Source organism: Myotis yumanensis, unplaced genomic scaffold (genome assembly GCF_028538775.1).
Source record: "Myotis yumanensis isolate MYYU_CA2020_CCGP unplaced genomic scaffold, mMyoYum1.0.hap1 SCAF_20, whole genome shotgun sequence".
In the NCBI taxonomy this organism is placed as follows: domain Eukaryota; kingdom Metazoa; phylum Chordata; class Mammalia; order Chiroptera; family Vespertilionidae; genus Myotis; species Myotis yumanensis.
Window position 1 is genome coordinate 12297649 of NW_027223771.1, and position 20221 is coordinate 12317869.

At 46.3% G+C, this 20221-nt stretch overlaps 1 pseudogene; it reads left to right on the forward strand.

Annotated features, from left to right (window-relative positions):
* The first annotated feature begins 3669 nt into the window (after positions 1–3669).
* On the forward strand, positions 3670–7552 carry LOC138998538 (nucleophosmin-like; annotated as a pseudogene).
* Positions 7553–20221: the final 12669 nt, after the last annotated feature.

The following is a 20221-nucleotide window of genomic DNA, read 5'->3' on the forward strand; positions in this document are numbered from 1 at the left end:
GATGGGGCTTTTCTCTAGTGTGAACTCTCCTATGTCTATTGAGGTTAAAGATACATCTGAAAACTTTCCCACATGTATTTCACTCATATCTCACTTCTCCAGAGCAGATGCCCTGATGTTGAGCAAGGTTCTGGTTGTGGCTGGCAGCTTTTTCACATTTACTGCATTGGTGATGCCTGTCTCTATTGAGTAATTCCTGTGAAATCTCACTGCCACTGTGTGGTTCCTCAGTGCTGAGAGTGGCCTGGTTCAGGAGAAGCTCTGAGATGGCTGGAAAGTCTTCCCCAATCTCCCTCCTGGTTGAAGGGAGCCCTGGTAAGTAGAAGCTGAACCTGATCACAAATGAGGCCCTGTCCACAGCTCCTTCCGAGGGCTTCTCCACTGGCTTCCCTCTGTTGCTGGTGAGGGTTTTCACTGAAACAGAAGTTTCTCACACACGCATCACTGAAGAAGCCTTTCTGCTCAAAGTCTGCTGTTTGTGACTCAGTCAGATGCAGAATATCTTTGAACACTGAGAAACACTGCTTACAAAGATGGGTCCTCTGGGTTGCTGAGGCTGTCTTAGAAGCCCTGACCTGTGACTCCCCTTGTACAGATACATTCTGCTCAGAACAGGCCTCCACACCGTCCGATTTATGCCAACAACCTGAAAACAGAAAAATACTGCTGAAATGAATGTCGACTGTGGTGACAGGGAGAAGTGCCTTTACAGAAGTGTTGCATTTAAGACATTGGTTCCATATAATTGACTTGACAGTAACATATCCTTGGGAAGAATATATAAGATGCTGCTGTGAAGTTCTGTGCTACTTAAGATCATGAAACGGGGAGGATCCCAAACAAAATATAAACAAACATGGCAAGCACCCAATGAAATAGAAGCTGGATTGTCTGCTCATTCTTCTGCTAACAGTGTTCAGCTGGGCTTGTCTGATGGTGACATGTGCAAGCTGTGCAGAAGGTTGCTTATTTCATGTAAAATTCAAGAAATAAGGAAGTTGTGTTGAGGACTACGGAAGCATATGTCGGCACCTCATAACACATGTGCAGGTTAACATTTGAGAATACTGCAGACAGAGCCTTACAGGTGGATAGGTGTTGCAAAAAGGTAAAAATGAGCTACTGCCAGTGGCACTTGAATCTAAACACTGTTGTACATGAGCAGGTTCCTAGAATTATCTAAACACAGCCCTTAGGACAAAGCTCTACCAGGTGCACCTCAACCGAGCTCGACTACCTCTTAGATCATCCTGCAAGTTCACCCTGTGAAAAATAACTAGGGTTCTCTTTGGAAATTCTACTTTACATGCACATAAAACAAATATTCTGAGTTTTACTAAAAGGCAACAAAGATGAGCAGTTCAGCACTGGCCCTGATCAACACAGCTTGTAATAGTATCCAGGTAACAGAGTATTTCAAACAATGGAAGGAATGTCTTACAAGAACTGCCTCTGGTTCATGTAAGTAAAGACCATAACCTGGCATAGCCACAAACAGCCTTTACGTGAGGAAGGGGTCAGAAATGAAAGCCATGCATGTGGACATAGTCTTCCTCACTGGAAAAGGAAGTTCAAGGTGGAACCCATTAAACTTTCTGCAACAATCCTGATTCCCGGATACTTCCTGCACTATTTGAGGCAATGGGTTTGATGGTTATTCATGGAGTCCTTTGCTCAGGGATCTCCACACATCACAAGTCAGCACTGGAAGCCACAGCACATTTACAGGACCATTGGGAAAACTAGCCCATTGTCTGGCTGTGGGAGAGAGAAAGCTACATTTGGAAAACAAAGAAGAGAGGGCATCACTTCAGGACACTAGGAGAGATGTGAAGGGCTTACCTACAGATGATACCAGTGCAAACACTTCCAGCATCACATTGCACTACAGAAGTCTCTGAGCCTCACCAAGGAGACTCCACGTGGCAATGACCACATCATCAAAGTTCATATGCAGTCATAATGAGGACAGTACAGCCCATGAGCAGCTTCACTCCAAGGATTTTATGTTCATAATGTTCCCCACATTCACATATATCTGCTCCCTCATTTCCTGACATCAGAAAAGTTACCAGGGACTGCAGACACAGCTGATTCTCACAGCCAGTCGGCCTGGAGGTCAAATCCCTCTAGTATTAACTACAACAATCAAGGCTTAATTACAAGATTGCACAAGGGGTTGCACCAAGAAAGCGTAAAAAATGCTAAGACAAACAAACAGGACAAAACTATCAAGGGAGGATATTGAATTCAGAACCACACTTTTATGGTCTCTCAAGTACTCTCTAGAAGCTGCCAATAAACTTATTGAGAACTACAAGAAATCTAATGAGACCCTCGATGCTGTGAACCGACTAGAAATTAAGCATCCACGGACTGAAATAAAGAATATTATACAGACTCAAAACAGGAGACTAGAGGAGCGCAAGAATCAAGACAAAGGTTTGAAATGAGAAGAAGCAAAAAACACCCAACCAGAAAAGCAAAATGAAAAAAGAATCCGAAAATATGAAGAAAGTGTAAGGAGCCTCTGGGACAGCTTCAAACGTACCAACATCAGAATTATAGGGGTACCAGAAGATGAGAGACAGCAAGATATTGAAAACCTATTTGAAGAAATAATGACAGAAAACTTCCCCCACTTGGTGAAAGAAATAGACTTACAGGTCCAGGAAGCGCAGAGAACCCCAAACAAAAGGAATCCAAAGAGGACCACACCAAGACACATCATAATTAAAATGCCAGGAGCCAAAGACAAAGAGAGAATCTTAAAAGCAGCAAGAGAAAGAAACTCAGTTACCTACAAGGGAGTACCCATCCGACTGTCAGCTGATTTCTCAACAGAAACTTTGCAGGCCAGAAGGGAGTGGCAAGAAATATTCAAAGTGATCAATGCCAAGAACCTACAACCAAGATTACTTTATCCAGCAAAGCTGTCATTCAGAATTGAAGGTCAGATAAAGAGCTTCACAGATAAGGAAAAGCTACAGGAGTTCATCACCACCAAACCAGTATTATATGAAATGCTGAAAGGTATCCTTTAAGAAGGGGAAGAAGAAGAAAAAGGTAAAGATACAAATTATGAACAACAAATATGCATCTATCAACAAATGAATCTAAGAATCAAGTGAATAAATAATCTTAGGAACAGAATGAACTGTTGATTATAATAGAATCAGGGATATAGAAAGGGAATGGACTGACTATTCATCGGGGGTGTTGGGAACGGGTGTGAGAGATGCGGGAGGAGACTGGACAAAAATCATGCACCTATGGATGAGGACAGTGGGTGGGGAGTGAGGGCAGAGGGAAGGGTGGGAACTGGAAGGAGGGGAGTTATGGGGGAAAAAAGAGGAACAAATGTAATAATCTGAACAATAAAGATTTAATTAAAAAAAAAGAAAAGATACCAGGCATTGGTCCCATCGAAGTCACTCTCCCCTTATGTTCCTACTGACACTGTGTTTTCAAGCAACAATAAGGCAGATATCCATATAGATCAATGATGGCGAACCTATGACATGAGCGTCAGAGGTGACATGCGAACTCATTTTATTGGTTTATTTTTCTTTCTTAAATGGCATTTAAAGATATAAAGTAAATATAAAAAATATAAACCTTTGTTTTACTACCGTTGCATGTATCAAAAAATTTCTCACACCCGCCAGAATGGCCATTATCGACAAATCCACAAACAATAAGTGTTGGAGAGGATGTGGAAAAAAGGAACACTTGTGCACTGCTGGTGGCAATGCAGACTGGTGCAGCCACTCTGGAGAACAGTATGGAGTTTCCTAAAAAAACTAAAAATGGAACTCCCATTTGACCCAGTCATCCCACTTCTAGGAATCTATCCCAAGAAGCCAGAAACACCAATCAGAAAGGATATATGCACCCCTAAGAAATCTAGGATGAAAGGCCTGGTAGAACAGTAAAAAGCCACAAGTTAATTGTTTCCTTTTGGTTACCCACACCGAAGGTTCAGTGTTATTTCTCTATGTTTTAGTTGCTCTTTTTCAGGTTGTGAACTAAAGGCCGACAAAGATTACCACTTAAGGTGGATAATGATGAAAATGAGCACCAATTATCTTTACGAACGGTACTTAAACTTTTAAAAATAAACTAAACCTTTCTTGATTCCAGCCTTAGTTCCTATTTGTGTGGCTTAATACTTAATTTTTATTATAGTATTTTTATAACTGGGTATTGTATACTGATTTTTCTGTATAGCTCTGATACAAAACTTGGTATTTTTACTACTCCTTTGGTAATCATATAAAAGTCCAGTTACACTACTGTTCAACTTTTTATATTTATAAACTTAAGATGCCTTATATAACAGCGGTTCTCAACCTTTGGGTCATGACCCCTTTGGGGGTTGAACGACCCTTTCACTGGGGTTGCCTAAGACCATCAGAAAACATACATAATTACATATTGTTTTTGTGATTAATCACTATGCTTTAATTATGTTCAATTTGTAACAATAAAATTGGGGATCACCACAACATGAGGAACTGTATTAAAGGGTCGCGGCATTAGGAAGGTTGAGAACCGCTGCCTTACAAAGTCTTTAGGGTAGTGGTAAATGTTCTTTGTCCCCTGACCATAGCCTGCTGCTTAACTTGTAGGTGGTCAATAAATGTTGGGTAATCATACTGTGGATAGGTGATGACATGTACAACTATAGGGTGTCATCTCCCCCCGCCCCCCCCCCCAAAATATATATATATATACACGCTTTGAATAATCATAAAGACAGTGTTTGTTAAAATGCATTTCATTTTCAAAATTGAGCTACCAGCTGTTAAAGTGTGTATGCATTTTTTGGGACACCCTGTATGTCATCTAATGCATTTTTATGCATTTGTTCAAATTTACTGAATATGAGAAATTGATTGTAAAAGTCCCATAAAACTTGAAAGCAACATTGTGCACAAATTAGTTTTCCATCAGTGGTAATAGCAAAAAGTTTATAAGTAACTTGTTTTTAACATAAGAACTTTTGAGAGTGTTTATTTTGATGTAGTCCCATTTGTTCATTTTCTCTTTAGTTTCAACTGCCCTAGCAGCTGTGTCAGTGAAGAAATTGCTTCAGCATATGTCTGAGATTTTGTTGCCTTTGAATTCTTCTAGAATTTTTATGGTTTCCTGTCGTACATTTAAGTCCTTTATCCATTTTGAGTTTATTCTTGTGTATGGTGTAAGTTGGTGGTCTAGTTTCATTTTCTTGCATATATCTGCCCAATTTTCCCAACACCATTTATTGAAGAGACTCTCTTGGCTCCATTGTATGTTCTTGCCTCCTTTGTCAAATATTAAAATGGGACTACATCAAAATAAAAAGCTTCTGCACAGCAAAAGAAACAATCAACAAAACAACAAGAAAGCCCACTGCGTGGGAAAACATATTTGCCAATGTCATATCTGATAATGGCCTAATCTCCAAAATTTATAGGAAACTCATACAACTTAACAAAAAGAAGATAAACAATCCAATCAAAAAATGGGCAAAGGATCTAAATAGACACCTTTCAAAAGAGGACATTCAGAAAGCCAAGAGACATATGAAAACATGCTCAAAGTCACTAATCATCTGAGAGATGCAAATCAAAACAACAATGAGATACCATCTCACACCTGTCAGACTGGCTATCATCAACAAATCAACAAACGACAAGTGCTGGAGAGGATGTGGAGAAAAAGGAACACTCATGCACTGCTGGTGGGAATGCAGACTGGTGCAGCCACTATGGAAGACAGTATGGAGTTTCCTCAGAAAACTAGAAATGGAACTCCCATTTGACCCTGTGATCCCACTTCTAGGAATATATCCCAAGAAACCAGAAACACCAATCAGAAAGGATATATGCACCCATATGTTCAAAGCAGCACAATTCACCATAGCTAAGATCTGGAAACAGCCTAAGTGCCCATCAGTAGATGAATGGATTAGAAAACTCTAGTACATCTCCACGATGGAATACCATGCTGCTGTAAAAAAGAAGGAACTCTTACCATTTGCAACAGCATGGATGGAACTGGAGAGCATTATGTTAAGTGAAATAAGCCAGTCAATGCAGGAAAAATACCACATGATCTCACTCATTTATGGATAATAAATACCATTACAAACTTTTGAACAATAATAGATACAGAGGCAGAGCTGCCTGAAACTGATTGTTAAACTGCAGCGGGAAGGCCAGGGAGGGTTGGGGGGCAGGAGGGAGGGGGGTAAGAGATCAACCGAAGGACTTGTATGCATGAATATAAGCATAACTAATGGACATAAGACACTGGGGGGTAAGGGAGGCCAGGGGATTGTCAAGGGGGGGGGGGGGGGAGGACACATATGTAATACCCTTTGTAATACTTTTAGCAATAAAAAAAAGAAAAAAAAAGAACTTTTGGGGGGATTGTATGATATAGAAACTTAAGTTGAAGTGCTATTTTTCTGTTCACAGGTCAGTCTAGGGGCTGGAGCAAAGGATGAACTGCACAGTGTTGAAGTAGAGGCAATGAATTACGAAGGCAGTCCAATTAAAGTAACACTGGCAACTTTGAAAATGTCTGTACAGCCAACAGTAAGGGCACTTGTAATTTGGCTTTCATGGCAAGGTCTAATTCTGTTGCCCTCAGGCAGGTTACCCCAGGGAGATAAGCTTGGTTGTTGCTGCAGGGTTGAATGATGAACACTGGAATATGGTGATTGCTCTTGTGTATCAGGTGGGAAAACGGGTTCATTGGTTTGTTCATTTGGTTCATGGATTTGCCTGTCATGCCTGTTAACACAAACATTTGTAAGTTATGAGCAGGTTTTATACCAAAACATTTAACTTTTTATTTTCTGTACAATATTTATTGATTTCAAATCTCTTTTAGGTTTCTCTTGGTGGCTTTGAAATAACACCACCTGTGGTCTTACGGTTGAAGTGTGGTTCAGGGCCTGTGCATATTAGTGGACAGCACTTAGTAGGTATGTTATTTTTGTTGTCTTTTATGCAGTTACCTTGTTCCTTCTGGACTACTGTCTTTATAGTAGGTTCAAATGGGAATCTAGTAGTTATATTACTAATTTATAACTGGAAACACCTGTTACTTTGCATTTAAAACCTGTAATGAGTGTTAGGCCCCACCGTTCCTTTTTGTAAAATGTGTTTGCTTTTTGCCTTTTTTAAGTAGTAGAATCTGTTTTTAAATACTCATTATTATATATTAATGCCCTTTTTGGTGAGTTATTGCTTCTGGGTTGAGTTTTAGTAGTGCCTCCTAAGTTTATTTTAGCTGTGGAGGAAGATACAGAGTCAGAAGATGACGAGGAGGAGGATGTGAAACTCCTAAGTATGTCTGGAAAGCGGTCAGCCCCTGGAGGTGCCAGCAAGGTCCCACAGGTAGGGATGTAATTTATTTGTTACAGGTCTCATTCTGGCCTTCAGTTTGGGCACTTACTCATGAGGTCTTATTGTTTTTATTTTTAAAGAAAAAAGTAAAACTTGCTGCTGATGAAGATGATGAGGATGATGATGAGGATGATGATGATGATGAAGAGTAAGTATGGACTTAGAAGCTTGACAATGTTGTTATGGGGAGTTTTAAGAAAATTATTTTCCAAAATCTTCCTGTGGAATTGGGTAATAGCTTTAAAAAAAGGGTAAATGATCAGAGGTTGTCATTCTGGGTTAAAAGAGCCAAGTTAAAGGATACTGTTGGAACTATGAACCTTAAAAGTGCTGCAGTGCATTGAGAACTTTCAGAAGTATTTTCCTGATGTTTGACTAGGTACCTTTTTCCTGAGGAATATTGTTGTGGTCACATGACTGTGGCTACCAGTTTGGTGTATTTTATGCTGAATAGTTTATGGTAAATGGGTTGGGTGGAAAAAGACTCAGAATAGCTGTAGCTACATTCATTTCGTAAGTTGTGACTTCTGGATCCCCACCCTCCAAAGACTTTGGCTCCTGGTTCTCTGGTCCTTATTGAGAAATTAAGATCCTAAATGAGAATAGGATTTTCATGGAGAATTTAAAATTAGGTTGGAAACAAGAGTTGATGTGTTTGCTAACCTAAGGCAATGGTAAATACTAGGTGCACACTGGGGAATAAAGTGCCATTCATGTCTTGGTTGGGTGGCTCGGTTGGAGTGTTGTCGCGTGCACCGAAGGGTTGAGGCCGTTCCCGGTCGGGATGCATATGAAGGCAACTAAATGATGTTTCTCTTCCCCTTCCTCTCTAAAGTCAGTTAAAAAAACATCCACGAAGAGGATTTAAAAAAAGTGCTACTTACGGTTGCCCTATATGCAATAGTATCAGTAACTTTTAATACATTAGAATTTTTAGTTGCCCATTAACTTTGTCCCTGAGTTCCTAGGTTGGTCCATATATATTAACATTTAAATAGAATGAGAGAGAGACTGAGAAGAATGTGATCAACTCTGGAAGAGAGGTTTTCAGCAACGTCATCAGGCCAAGCAGGATGATCTTCATAAAGCCCCTCGAGCATGCCAGTAGAGGCAGGAAATAGGAAAGGATGAGAGCTTAATACTTAGGAAAATTTGTGTCCAACCCAATGTAATGGGTGTTTGCTGTTAGAATATTTGCCATTAGTAAGGATTAAAATAATATACCAAGAGGAATGGGAAATCTGGGTGCTTAATTAGGCTTGAGTTTATTTAATCTGGTGATTTCAAGTTACCTTTGTGTAGGTTTACAAGTGAACATCTAATAGAGCCGTGGGCAAACTAGTGACACACCTGAGGAGCTACCTGGCCTGGAGGAACACCATGAAGCACCAGTTGCAGAGACAGATCCCTTTTGGAAGCAGCAGCAGTGTCACCGCGCCTTGGAGAAAGCAAGGCGGGAAGAACACACGGCACAGCTGCTGCCCCAAGAGCAGGAGGTCCCAGAACTGGTCCTGCACCTCAGCACCAACAGGCCCCAGGACCCACCAGCAAAGAGGCCTTTTTCAGAATCGTCTGAAAGAGGAGGAGCAGGAGCAGATGTCCAGGAAAAAGCCCCGCCTGCCCCAGCCCCCGCAGCAGACACCCGGGCTCCCTCTGACCCTGCCCGTCGCCACAGCTGTCACCCCATCCCTGGGAAGCGGGTGGTCAGCGGCCAGAAGAAGCCTGTGAAGAAGATGGCACCGCTGATGGCCAAGTCCATTACAGATTACAAGAAGTGGACCTACTTCCTACGATGAGGCCCGGGCTTCCCTGGAGATGGGAATTGGAAGGAGGCCTGTGAGCACAGTGAGGGAGTGCTCCTTCCACAGGAGACCAGCATCTTGGGCGTTGTGGGAACTCTTGGATGAGACTGCCATCGATTTCCAGGGTTGCACCTGTGCACCTTCCTGCCAGCCCAGTCTGCAGAGCTTGTGAGCCCTTGCATGCATACACCACACACAGAGAAGGATCTGGACCCACAGAGGACAGCTTTTGTATATCTGGGTGGTGGGAATGTGGTGCACTTATTGGACTTATTATCACTTCCTGAAATTTGATTTCCAAGTCCGTAACTATCCATGCATTACCTGAACTGCAATGTATACTACTGCGACTGGTGATCACAGTCATTACTGTCAGGAATTCTTAGATTTGATCAAGACAAAGACTGGGTTACCTTCAAAACCCTCTGTGAGGAGGCATACACAGATGGCCCAACTCAATAAATGATGTTAAAGCAACCGACTCCTGGAGTTTGTTAGTGTTGTGCTTGTGAATTCCTGGGCCACAGCCCCTGCCTCCCTGCCTGGAGAGTGTGTGTGCTTTTGTGTGTATATATACAGGCATAGAGAAGGCTCTGGAGGGGGAAATGGAGAGGTATGATGGTTCACGCGCGTATGCACATGTGTCATATGTACACATATGTGAGCACTTTGATGTAGCAATTTTAATGATAGGCTTTATATCCTCCAGATATGACCGTGTGTGTGTGTTTGTGTGTGTGTGTGTGTGTGTGTGTGTGTGTACTCATTCATGCACAGAAATGATTGTGCCATTTGAAGCCACTTTTCCTCAAGGACATTGCCTCCTTCTCAGGGGCTGAGATGCTGAGCAGTGTGCATTTGAAAACCTCACCCTGGCCAGTGAGCTCCGTGTTTGGAGAATAAGCCCGCACTCCCAAGGGTCACAGGTTTGATTGCCATCAAAGGCATGTAACTGGGTTACAGGTTCAATCCCAGGCCCCGGAGGGGGTTTGGCCAAATTGGGGAGGCTGCCGCCAATCAATTCTCTCACTTCCTCTGTCTCTGCTCTTACCCACGGTCCCTCCCTTCCACTCATTCTAAAAATCAATGCGAAAAAATATCCTGGGGTGAGGATTAACAGAAAGAAAGAAAGGAAGACAGGAAAAGAAAACTTCAAGGAGGTACAGGCACAATTGTTGGAATCCAGGAGCCAGCAAGAGTGGGAAGCCTGTAGGGGACCATAGGTAAAAATCTGTGAAGGGCTCAGTCCTAGGAATAAAGACAGAAGAGAAGGTAGGAGTAAGTTGCCCCGCCTCAGTTTCCCATTCTCTAGGTAGCCCAGAAAGATCATCAGTTTCTGAAATTGGATTGAGATGCAGCCGCCTGCAGGCACAAGGCAGAAACAAACCTAAATCCCCTGGACAGGACAATGGCATCACCTTTCATCCAACACTATTTCTAAAAACAAGTGATCAACTACCCTGCCCTACACAGTCAAACACAAGAACAACATAATGAGGCAATGAAACATCAAAATATTGGAACTGTCAGACAGACTGCCCAAGAACTATTTTAGCCAGTACCATTATAATAGCATATATTCAGAACGTGCTTACCAAAAGTCGTTTAAGCCTTTTTGGTGGCCGAAATTGTGTCCCCTGCTCAGCTTATACATGGAGGCCCTAACCCTGAGTACTTTAGAATGGGACTGTATTTGGAGATAGGAGTTTTAGGAGGAGATGAACTTAAAATGACCTGGTTAGGGTGGGACCTTATCCAATAGGACTGTTGTCCTGAGACAAAGAGGACATTTGGATACATAGAGACAGCAGGGATGGTTTTCCATACAGGGTAACGATGGCTCAGTGGATAGAGCGTCAGGTACCCGGTTCCATTCTGTCAAGGGCACTATCTTGGTTGCAGGCTCCTACTCCACCATGGTGAAGACACCTGCAGGAGGCCAATCGGTCTTTCTCTCTGTCTTTCCCGCTCTTTCCAACTCTCTCTAAAAATAAAATCAATAGAGCCCTAGCCGGTTTGGTTCGGTGGACAGAGCACTGGCCTGGGCACTGAAGGGTCGTGGGTTAATTTCCTGATGAGGGCACATGCCCAGCTTTTGGGCTTAGTCCCCAGTGTGGGGCCTGCATGGTGCGGCCAATCAATGATTCTCATCATTGGTGTCTCTCTCTCTCTCTATCTCTCTCTCTCTCTCTCTCTCTCTCTCTCTCCCCCCCATCTTCCTTCCGTTTGTTAATCAATAAATATATATTTCAAAAGATAAAGTAAAGTAAAAGCCAATGGAAAAAAAAACCATTGGGGGAGGATTAAAAAATAGAAGAATGATATTTAAAACTTTATTTCATTCCAATTAAACACACACACACACACACACACACACACCACACCATGTGTACATTTGTGTATATACACACACGGAAAAGATTTAGAAGGATGCTTGGAGATACACCAAGGTCCACCCCCGGTGAACACCTCCGTGTGTCTGAGTTGTGGCAATGTAGTGTTTTTGTTTTACTACTTTGTGTGTGTGTCACATAGCCTTTCTTCAAAATGGATTTATGACTCTGAGGATTCGTGCATTGTTCACTCCGCACATGGATACTTCTGAGCATATTGAACACAATGATAACGCTCAGGAACTCTCACTTCTCACCAATTCTAACACTTGGGGTATCTTTCAAACCCCGAATGGCAAGGGAAATACAGACTTCTCAGCGAATAAGGTTAAGGCCACAGCAAATCTGAGGGGGAAACTCAAAGGTATGCCTATGGAATCGTCCAAGAGACCAAATAACTTCACATATAGACAGAACAAGGTGGAGCGTCCACGGAGCTCTCCGATTTGCTCAAGGGGTCAGAGCAGGTTCATTCCTGGGGATGAGCTGCCATCTATTTTGTTCTTCTCTAGTCGAAGCAATGGAGCCAGTGTGGCGACTGTGGAGTTGTGCTTTGGGGCAGGAATCAGAAAGCTACTGAAACGGAGTCCTTGTAGGGTGAAGGGAAGTGCCCTCAAGAACTCTGGAAGGAGAAGGGCTGATGTGAGTCAGGCCCGACTGTTGGTGTGCAGGTGTGCAGGTGACGAGAGCACAAGGTCATTCAACCATTCCTTCCAGAAGAACTGATGGAGGCCTTGCTCAGACCCTGCTCCGCGGGGACCCACAGACACAGGGACTAGTCCTGCCCTCGGTAGGGCTAAGCTGTTTGACTGCAGACAGATGGCATTCTCTCCCTAGGCTCCCACTCTTTCCCCTGTTCAGAAAGGTACCCTCAGCCTGGCCCTCAGCTTCTTCACCTCCAGCTTCCTGTCTTCCTGAGAATTGACCCGCTTATGCAAATGAATTTCACCTGCCTCAGCCTCAGTTTCCTCCTCCAGAAAGGGATTCAGGTAACCCACAAGTGACCCTGCTCCCGCCACACAGGAAGCCCTCAAGGTTCCATTGGTCCTGGGTCCCCCGTGGGAGGAGCCAAACCCCGCCCCTAACCCCTGCCCGCGTGACCCCGCCCTCGACGCTAGACCTTCTATAAAGCTGCTGCTGGCCCTGCTCAGCACCAGTTGGCTTGTGGCGGACCAGCGAGAAGGTCACACACATGTCCAAGCACAAGCATTTCCAAAGCCTCACCCGCCAGGGACTGGGTGCCAGAAGCTGGTTCCCGGCAAAGGAAGCACTGTGAGGAGCGGGCATCGGAGGAGACCCCTTCCAAAGCTCCCCCAAGACCACGCCCCGCAGGTGTCTCTTCCACTGGGGGACGAGATGGAGGGACACCCCCGCGCATCCTGCGGCGCATCCCACAGCTCTGAGCGCCCACGAAGAAAGCAAAAAGCGTCCTCGGCGCTCACGAGGCCCCTCCCAGGGCCGCACTTCCGTGACTGCTGGGAGGAGAGAAGGCGCGTCCACACAGAGCCTTCTGGCGGCAGAGGCTCGTCCCTTCCATGGGTGGCAGGTGCTCCCTGGATGTCTGGAGTCCATCGCCGGTCCCAGGCCCTGGCCCACGAGGCACCTCAGAGGCCTGCAGAAGGCCGCCGGGCAGCCTCTCGGGACAGGCACCTGGGGGCACCCCAGGGGAGAGGGGCTGTGAGTTGGAGAGGGGAGCGCCCGCCTTCCCACAAGGACAATCCCCCACTGGGGGCCAAGGGCCAGGAGGAGCCCTCAGCTTTGAGCACCCAGAGACCTCACCCGGCCTCCGCCAGGGAGGAAAGCACACGGCCTCTCTGCGGAGAAGGAACCGGGGGAAAGCTGTCCTCTCATGGGGTCAAGAAGAGGAAGGAAAGAGGGGGCAGCAGCCCCCAGAAGTCTACGCCTCCATCGGAGGTGGCTTCAGACAACCCCGAGAAGAAGCGAAAGCACAAACACTCAGGGGAAATACAGTCGCACAAATATGAGCAGCAGCAGCGTCTACACAGCTTAGATGCAGGAAAGGGGCCTGGGGGCCTGCTGCCCACGGTTAGGGAGAAGGTTGGGGACAACCCCAGGACTCCAAAAGGGGATGTCAGAACTCCTCACCTGGGAAGGAAACCAGCAGGTCCCCTGTCTGAGATGGAGGAGGCAGTGGCCATGGCGGAGGAGGAGGAGGAGGAGGAGGAGGAGGAGGAATTCGACCCGCCCAGCATGTCCTTTGAGGCCTACCTCACCTACGACTCGCCTCCATCAGAAAAGGCTTCAGAAAACCCGCTGAAAAGGCAAAACCACAAACACTCAGGAATGAGCCAATCGTTCCTGACCGCTACACAGTCTACTGGAACCGCAGCAACCCCAGGTTCCACGCGTGTGCGGGGGACGACCGTGGGGGCTGCACGGTGGAGGTGAGCATCAGTGACTACCTGGACATCTACTGCCCGCGCTACGGGCGCCGCTGCCTCCAGCTGAACGCATGGAGCACTATGTGCTGTACATGGTCAAGGCGAGGGCCACGCCTCCTGCGACCACCAGCAGCGCGGCTTCAAGCGCTGGGAGTGCAACTTGCTAGCAGAGCCCAGGGGCGCTCAAGTTCTCCGAGAAGTTCCAGCTCTTCACGCCCTTCTCGCTGGGCTTCGAGTTCCGCCCGGGGCCACGAGTATTACTACATCTCTGCCACACCACCCAATGCTGGTGACCGGCCCTGCCTTCGGCTAAAGGTTTATGTGCGGCCAACCAACGAGACCCTGTGTGAGGCCCCTGAGCCCATCTTCACCAGCAATAATTCGTGCAGTAGCCTGGGCAGCTGTCAGCTCTTCCTCAGCACTGTCCCGGTACTCTGGACCCTTTTGGGCTCCTAGTTCTGGCCCACGTGATGCCGGCCCCACCTGGACGACCGAATCCAAGACCAAGTAGAGGCGCCTGGCTCTCCCTCGACTGGTGCTGCCCCCACCTACAGGGGGTTTCTGCCCGCTCCAGAACCTGCCCCAGTGACGGGGACAGCCAACAGCCCCTGATGCCTGAGGGGCAGGGTGTCAGTACAGCCCCTGAGCAGACCATCTCCTCAGGGGCACTGGAGATCCTGAGAAACTATCAGTGATTTTTTTTTTTAATATATTTTATTGATTTTTTACAGAGAGGAAGGGAGAGGGATAGAGAGTTAGAAACATCGATGAGAGAGAAACATCGACCAGCTGCCTCCTGCACATCTCCTACTGGGAGTGTGCCTGCAACCAATGTACATGCCCTTGACAGGAATCGAACCCGGGACCTTTCAGTCCGCAGGCCGACTCTCTATCCACTGAGCCAAACCGGTTTCGGCGAGTTGTTTTGTTTGTTTATTTTTCATGGTTGGATCAGAAAGGCTTGACTTTGAAAGGAAACACATTAGTTTTGGGGGAGGTCCTTGGCCCCCTGGGGGATGGGGATGGGTGACCCCTAGACTGGTTGCTCCATTTGTTGGGTCCTGGCTGGAGACCACTGAAGACCCCCCAGATGCCCCAGGACAGGCCCGCATGAGGCAGGAGGGTAAAGGTGAGACCCCTGGATTCTGGCCCAGGACTCTGAACCCACCTCAAATTCTCATCCCCTCAGCCCCTCTCCGCATGCATGGTGATTGTCTCCCAGAGTGGAAACCCACGCTGTTTCACCAGAGGCCCCTGGGGTTCCAGCCATTCCGAATTACAGCTCCCCACTGTGCTCCACAGCCTCTCTCCATCACCCCTGAGCCCAAGAAGACCTTACATTTCTGTAAATAGGGCCAGGAAGTATATACTGTGGTTTATTTTTACTGCATTCCTGAGGACGAACTGGACAGTTTCTTCTTTTCTCACATCTTCAGGGGCATCTTTTATTTTGGTGGGAGGGTGGGTGGACTTTTTAGAGTAGAAGCCACACTTTGCAATAAGCTTGTTCGTCTGTCAGAGCCTTCTTACTCTACTCCGTGACTAAGAATGTTTATAAGAAAAAAGAAAACAGGACACTACAAGATGGGGGTGGGCCTGCCAAAAAGAAATCCCCCTCCCAAAGACAATTTAATGAAGTAAACAGCACATTCATACAGATTTCATATTTCTACCCACCTTTCCAGGTCTGGGTTTTATATATATTATATATAAATACATATGGTGCACAGCTGCTTGGAGACCATCAGGCATTCCAGCTGGCAGGGGGTGGGGTGTGGGGTGGGGGGGACTTTTGTAGGGGTTGGCCTGGGTGGTGGTGTTGCCATGCCTGGAGCTGGTGACAGGGCCTCCCCCCTCCCGTCACAATCAACTTTGGATTCTGTATTTTTTAATAATAAAATAAGCAAAAACCTCAAAACCAAAAAAAATTTTTAATGCATTTATTATCGTTGATGGTATTACAGATGTCTCCCATTTTCCTCTGTGCATATATTCTTTTTTTTTGTAAATATATTTTATTGATTTTTCACAGAGAGGAAGAGAGAGAGATAGAGAGTTAGAAACATCGATGAGATAGAAATATCAATCAGCTGCCTCCTGCACACTCCCCACTGGAGATGTGCCCGCAACCACGGTACATGCCCTTGACCGGAATCGAACCTGGGACCCTTCAGTCCTCAGGCCGATGCCCCATCCACTGCGCCAAACCGGTTACGGCTGTGCATATATTCTTAGGGGGATCTCTCCCAGTCCTCCCGCACCCCTCTCCAGGGAGATCTTCCAGTCTGTTCCTGTTAACCAGGTCTCTGGTCCCACCTTGTCCTTCCCAGGGCCACTTGCTGAACCACATCACCTTTATTCACCAATGTCATTGGCTGGGATGCTAGCCCGCCCCTTGAACTTGGAGAAAACTACATTACCCAGGAAGGAATGCGTGCACGTGGGCAGAGCTAAGAGGCACATTTCGTGTGAGAAAACTACATTACCCAGATAGTAAGGCGTACACGTGGGCGGAGCTAAACGGCACTTTGGTGTCGGTGCATCCGGTTAGGGCGGGACTTCCGCCTTCCTCCTCCTGGCGGGCATTTTGACCTCTTTAGTTTCTTCAAGGACTCAGAGGCTTCAGCCCACTGGTCGTGAGTAAGAGGAGGCCTAGGAGGCAGCGTCCTTGCTGTGCAGGGTGTGTCTGAGATTTGTTGAGCATCAACAGGCGGGGATTGGGGCCTCCGTGCCTCCCAGACTCCTCTGCTTACAGCCTTCCCGCAGCCTCACCCCACTTAACCCTCCAGCCTTGGGGACTGGAGCCTCTCAGTTACTGCAGCCCAGGAAGCCGCATCCAGAACAGTGAGTCGATCGTGGATGACACAGGGTGTGATGGGAAAGGGCCACAGGCTGCAATGCCACCTTCTAAGGACACGGGGGTGGGGCTGAGCCTGGAGGCGTAGGAGACCCCTTGCCTGTTTGGGGTCTAAAGGCAACAGAGAAGATGAGGTGAGGTTTTGCACGAGGAGTTTTAATTTCATTCTCAGAACGCTGGGGCCATAGATGGTTGTGAAAATAGAGGGACATTTTCTGAGGTAGGATTCTAACTTTTCCTAACATTGCTCAGAGGAAGGACAGACTGGAGGACAGAGGACAGCGCTGTGGACAGGGAGGGGAAGTCCTGTGAATGATAAAGAAACTGGCCAGAGTGAGCACTGAGCCCTGAGATAATTCAGGCATCTGGAGGGCACCTGGCCTCTGGGCTGGACAAGGGCACTGAGCAGCCTGAGCCCATAGAGCCTGGTTTTTGCCAGGCTCTCACAGACCATTTTCTTTCCACAAATTGCTGCAAATGCAGAATCGATTAGGTGTACGGGTTTGTGGAACTTGTTTCAGGGTCTGACACACTTGTGGCCTCTGATAGAGTGGAGTCCTTGGCCTAGCCAAGCTGCTCTTGTAGCCCTGGGACCTGGATACTTTGAACAGACACTAAGCCCAGAATCCTAAGTCCACCACGAGGGCTTTATGAAGTGGACCTTGTTTCTGGCAACCAGTGTAATGAGTGGGCGGTCCTTCAGGGCATAGGTTCCAGAATATGCCAAGACTGGGAGTGAAGAGTAAGCTGATTCAGGAACTGACAGGTATGGTTCATATATATATTAGATGTAGAAAGGAAGGGAGAGGTAGAGAGACAGAGAAACAGTGATGAGCAAGAAAGAAGGATCAGTTGCTGCCTGCACAACCCCTACTGTGGCTCTAGCCCACAACCCAGGCATGTGACCTCACCAGTGCATGTGACTATGCTCAACCGACTCAGACAGCAGCCAGGACTGTAGATCACTTTAACACAGGGAAGGGAATCATGGTCAGGTTGGTAATGATAGTAGTAGCTCAGAAGGGACAGTTTGAGCCTGAGTGCTAGCTTTCTTGCTGGATCCACTGTTTGTGGGAGGTGGGCGTTACAACACAGCATAGTGACAGAGGTGTCGTGTAGAGTGTAGGGGAGAGAGAATGGTTTTGCAGTGGGCAAGGCCTTTAAAAGATGAGTGGACCTGAAATTAATTGGAGGCCAAAGAGTAATTCAAACAAGATGAGATTGGGTTGGTACATATTTATTTCTCTAAACCCTCTCCAGGCTATTGTTGTGTCCCTCAATGTGACCTGGCTGATGGAATAACAGTCACTCTTGTGCATTAGCTTAGTGGCTTGAATGGTCATCTGTGAGACTCACTAAGCATGTGTAGAGGGCTAGCGCAGCTGGGACTGAATAACAATTAAGTGGAGAGATGTTGTCTGTGACTGGTGAAGGGACATCAAGTGCAGCACCACGGGAGGTGGGCTCTGGGTATCTGAAATCTGACTGTTGGTCTTCATAGTTTAGATTGCAGGAAAAAATAGTCATGGAGAGAAGCCTTCATAGCAGGACTCAAGGCTGCCTCTATGAATGTGGGGCAGTACTTGATCCTGTTTGAATTTAGCAAGCATTCTCTGGACCACACATGCTGAGTAGTAAGTAAGAGGGTGAGCAGATGACTATGGAGGCCGGGACTGTAGGAGTGCAGGTGTGAGAGAGGTGTGGAAGACAGAGTGATGTGCACTTGGAGAGGGAATGTGACTTCATAGCCAGAGCACCCTGACATTGACATAAGAGTGAATGAAGGGAGAGTCCATTTCTGGTGGAGTCTGGATGATAAAACAAGGGTAATTTTAGGGTAATTGCCTGAAAAGAGGGGTGTTTGGGGCTATCTGCAAGATGTCATGTATGTACCTACCTGCCTTTTGTTGTGGGGGGTGACATACTGATGGTTACAAATAAGATAGTATTCATCAGTGTTCCCTGGGCTTGAAAATCTCCACGAGCCTGGGTAAGGGAGCAGGGTCAAAGAGAAATGGGTGATGGAGGTGGTAATCTGTAATTTTGGAAAATAAGGTAATTAGGAAACAACCCGTCTTCGCCACGGCAAATTTGTGTAACCTTTGTAGTTGTGCCTCTGGGAACGAAGCTGTGTGAGAGAAGTGTTTTTCAAAGAACTGTGTGCAGCAGGTAGTACAAAACAATGGCCTCAGCACTAACACTGACAGATGAGTGAATGAAAAGGGAGTCCATTTCTGATGGTGTCTTCATGACATGATATGGGAAATTTTAGGATAATTTCTAACAAGATGGGCTGATGTGGTGCTACATGCCATGTCCAGAGCTTAGGTGACATATATGTGCCCACTTGTCATTTCTAGTTGAGGGCTGACCCAGTGAACAATAGGAATGGGATAGCACACATCAGTGTCACCTGCACTTGAAAATCTCCACCAGCATGGGGAAGGGAGAACAGAGAAGGTTGAGAGAGAAATACATTACAGAGGTGGTGAACGAGAATTTTAGAAAAGAAGCTGGTTAGAAAACAACCTGTCCTTGTGATGGCTTATTCATGTCACTAGTGAAGATGTGCCTCTGGGAATGAAGCTGTGAGACAAGTGTGGATCCAAGAACTATGGGCAGCAGGTAATGCAAAGTGATGGCCTCAGCAAACTGGGATTGGAGTCGGAAGTGTAATGGGCATTACCATTTTGGTGTCTTAGAGGGACAATAGGAGGACAACATGGGTATTGCCTGACAAGACCAGTGTCAGGTCACTCACACTCCCTTTATGTGCAACATCTCTTCCTACCCTACGTTACTGACACCCACTGTTATTGAAAAGGGGCAGTGTGACTCACATTTGAGGATCGGAGCACAGGTATGTTCTAACTGCTCATCTGCCTTTATTGTTGTGGGAGATACAGCATCAATAGGAATATAAGGAGAGATTGACTTTGATGGGACCAAGGCCTGCTATCTTCTCTGATGTGGGGAGTAGAGGAAGCAGATGGATGTGCAGGGTGGGAAGTGTGATAAACTTGGCAGCTCAAGAGAGAATCTTATCATGGGATGTACTGTTTCCATTATGACAGGTAATGAACTTTGAGGACGTGGCCATTACCTTCTCTCAGGAGGAGTGGGAGATCCTTGATGAGGCTCAGAGACATCTGTACTGTGATGTGATGCTGGAAGTGTTTGCACTTGTATCATTCGTAGGTAAGACCTTCAACTCTCCTAGTGTCCTGAAGTGATGCCCACTCTTTATTTATTCTCCAGACATAGCACTCTCTCTCTCTCAAAGCCAGACCATGGGCTCTGCTCATTTCCCCCACTGTCTTGTCGAATGGGCTGTGGCTGCCAGTGCTGAGCTCTCAGAGAGCCCTGA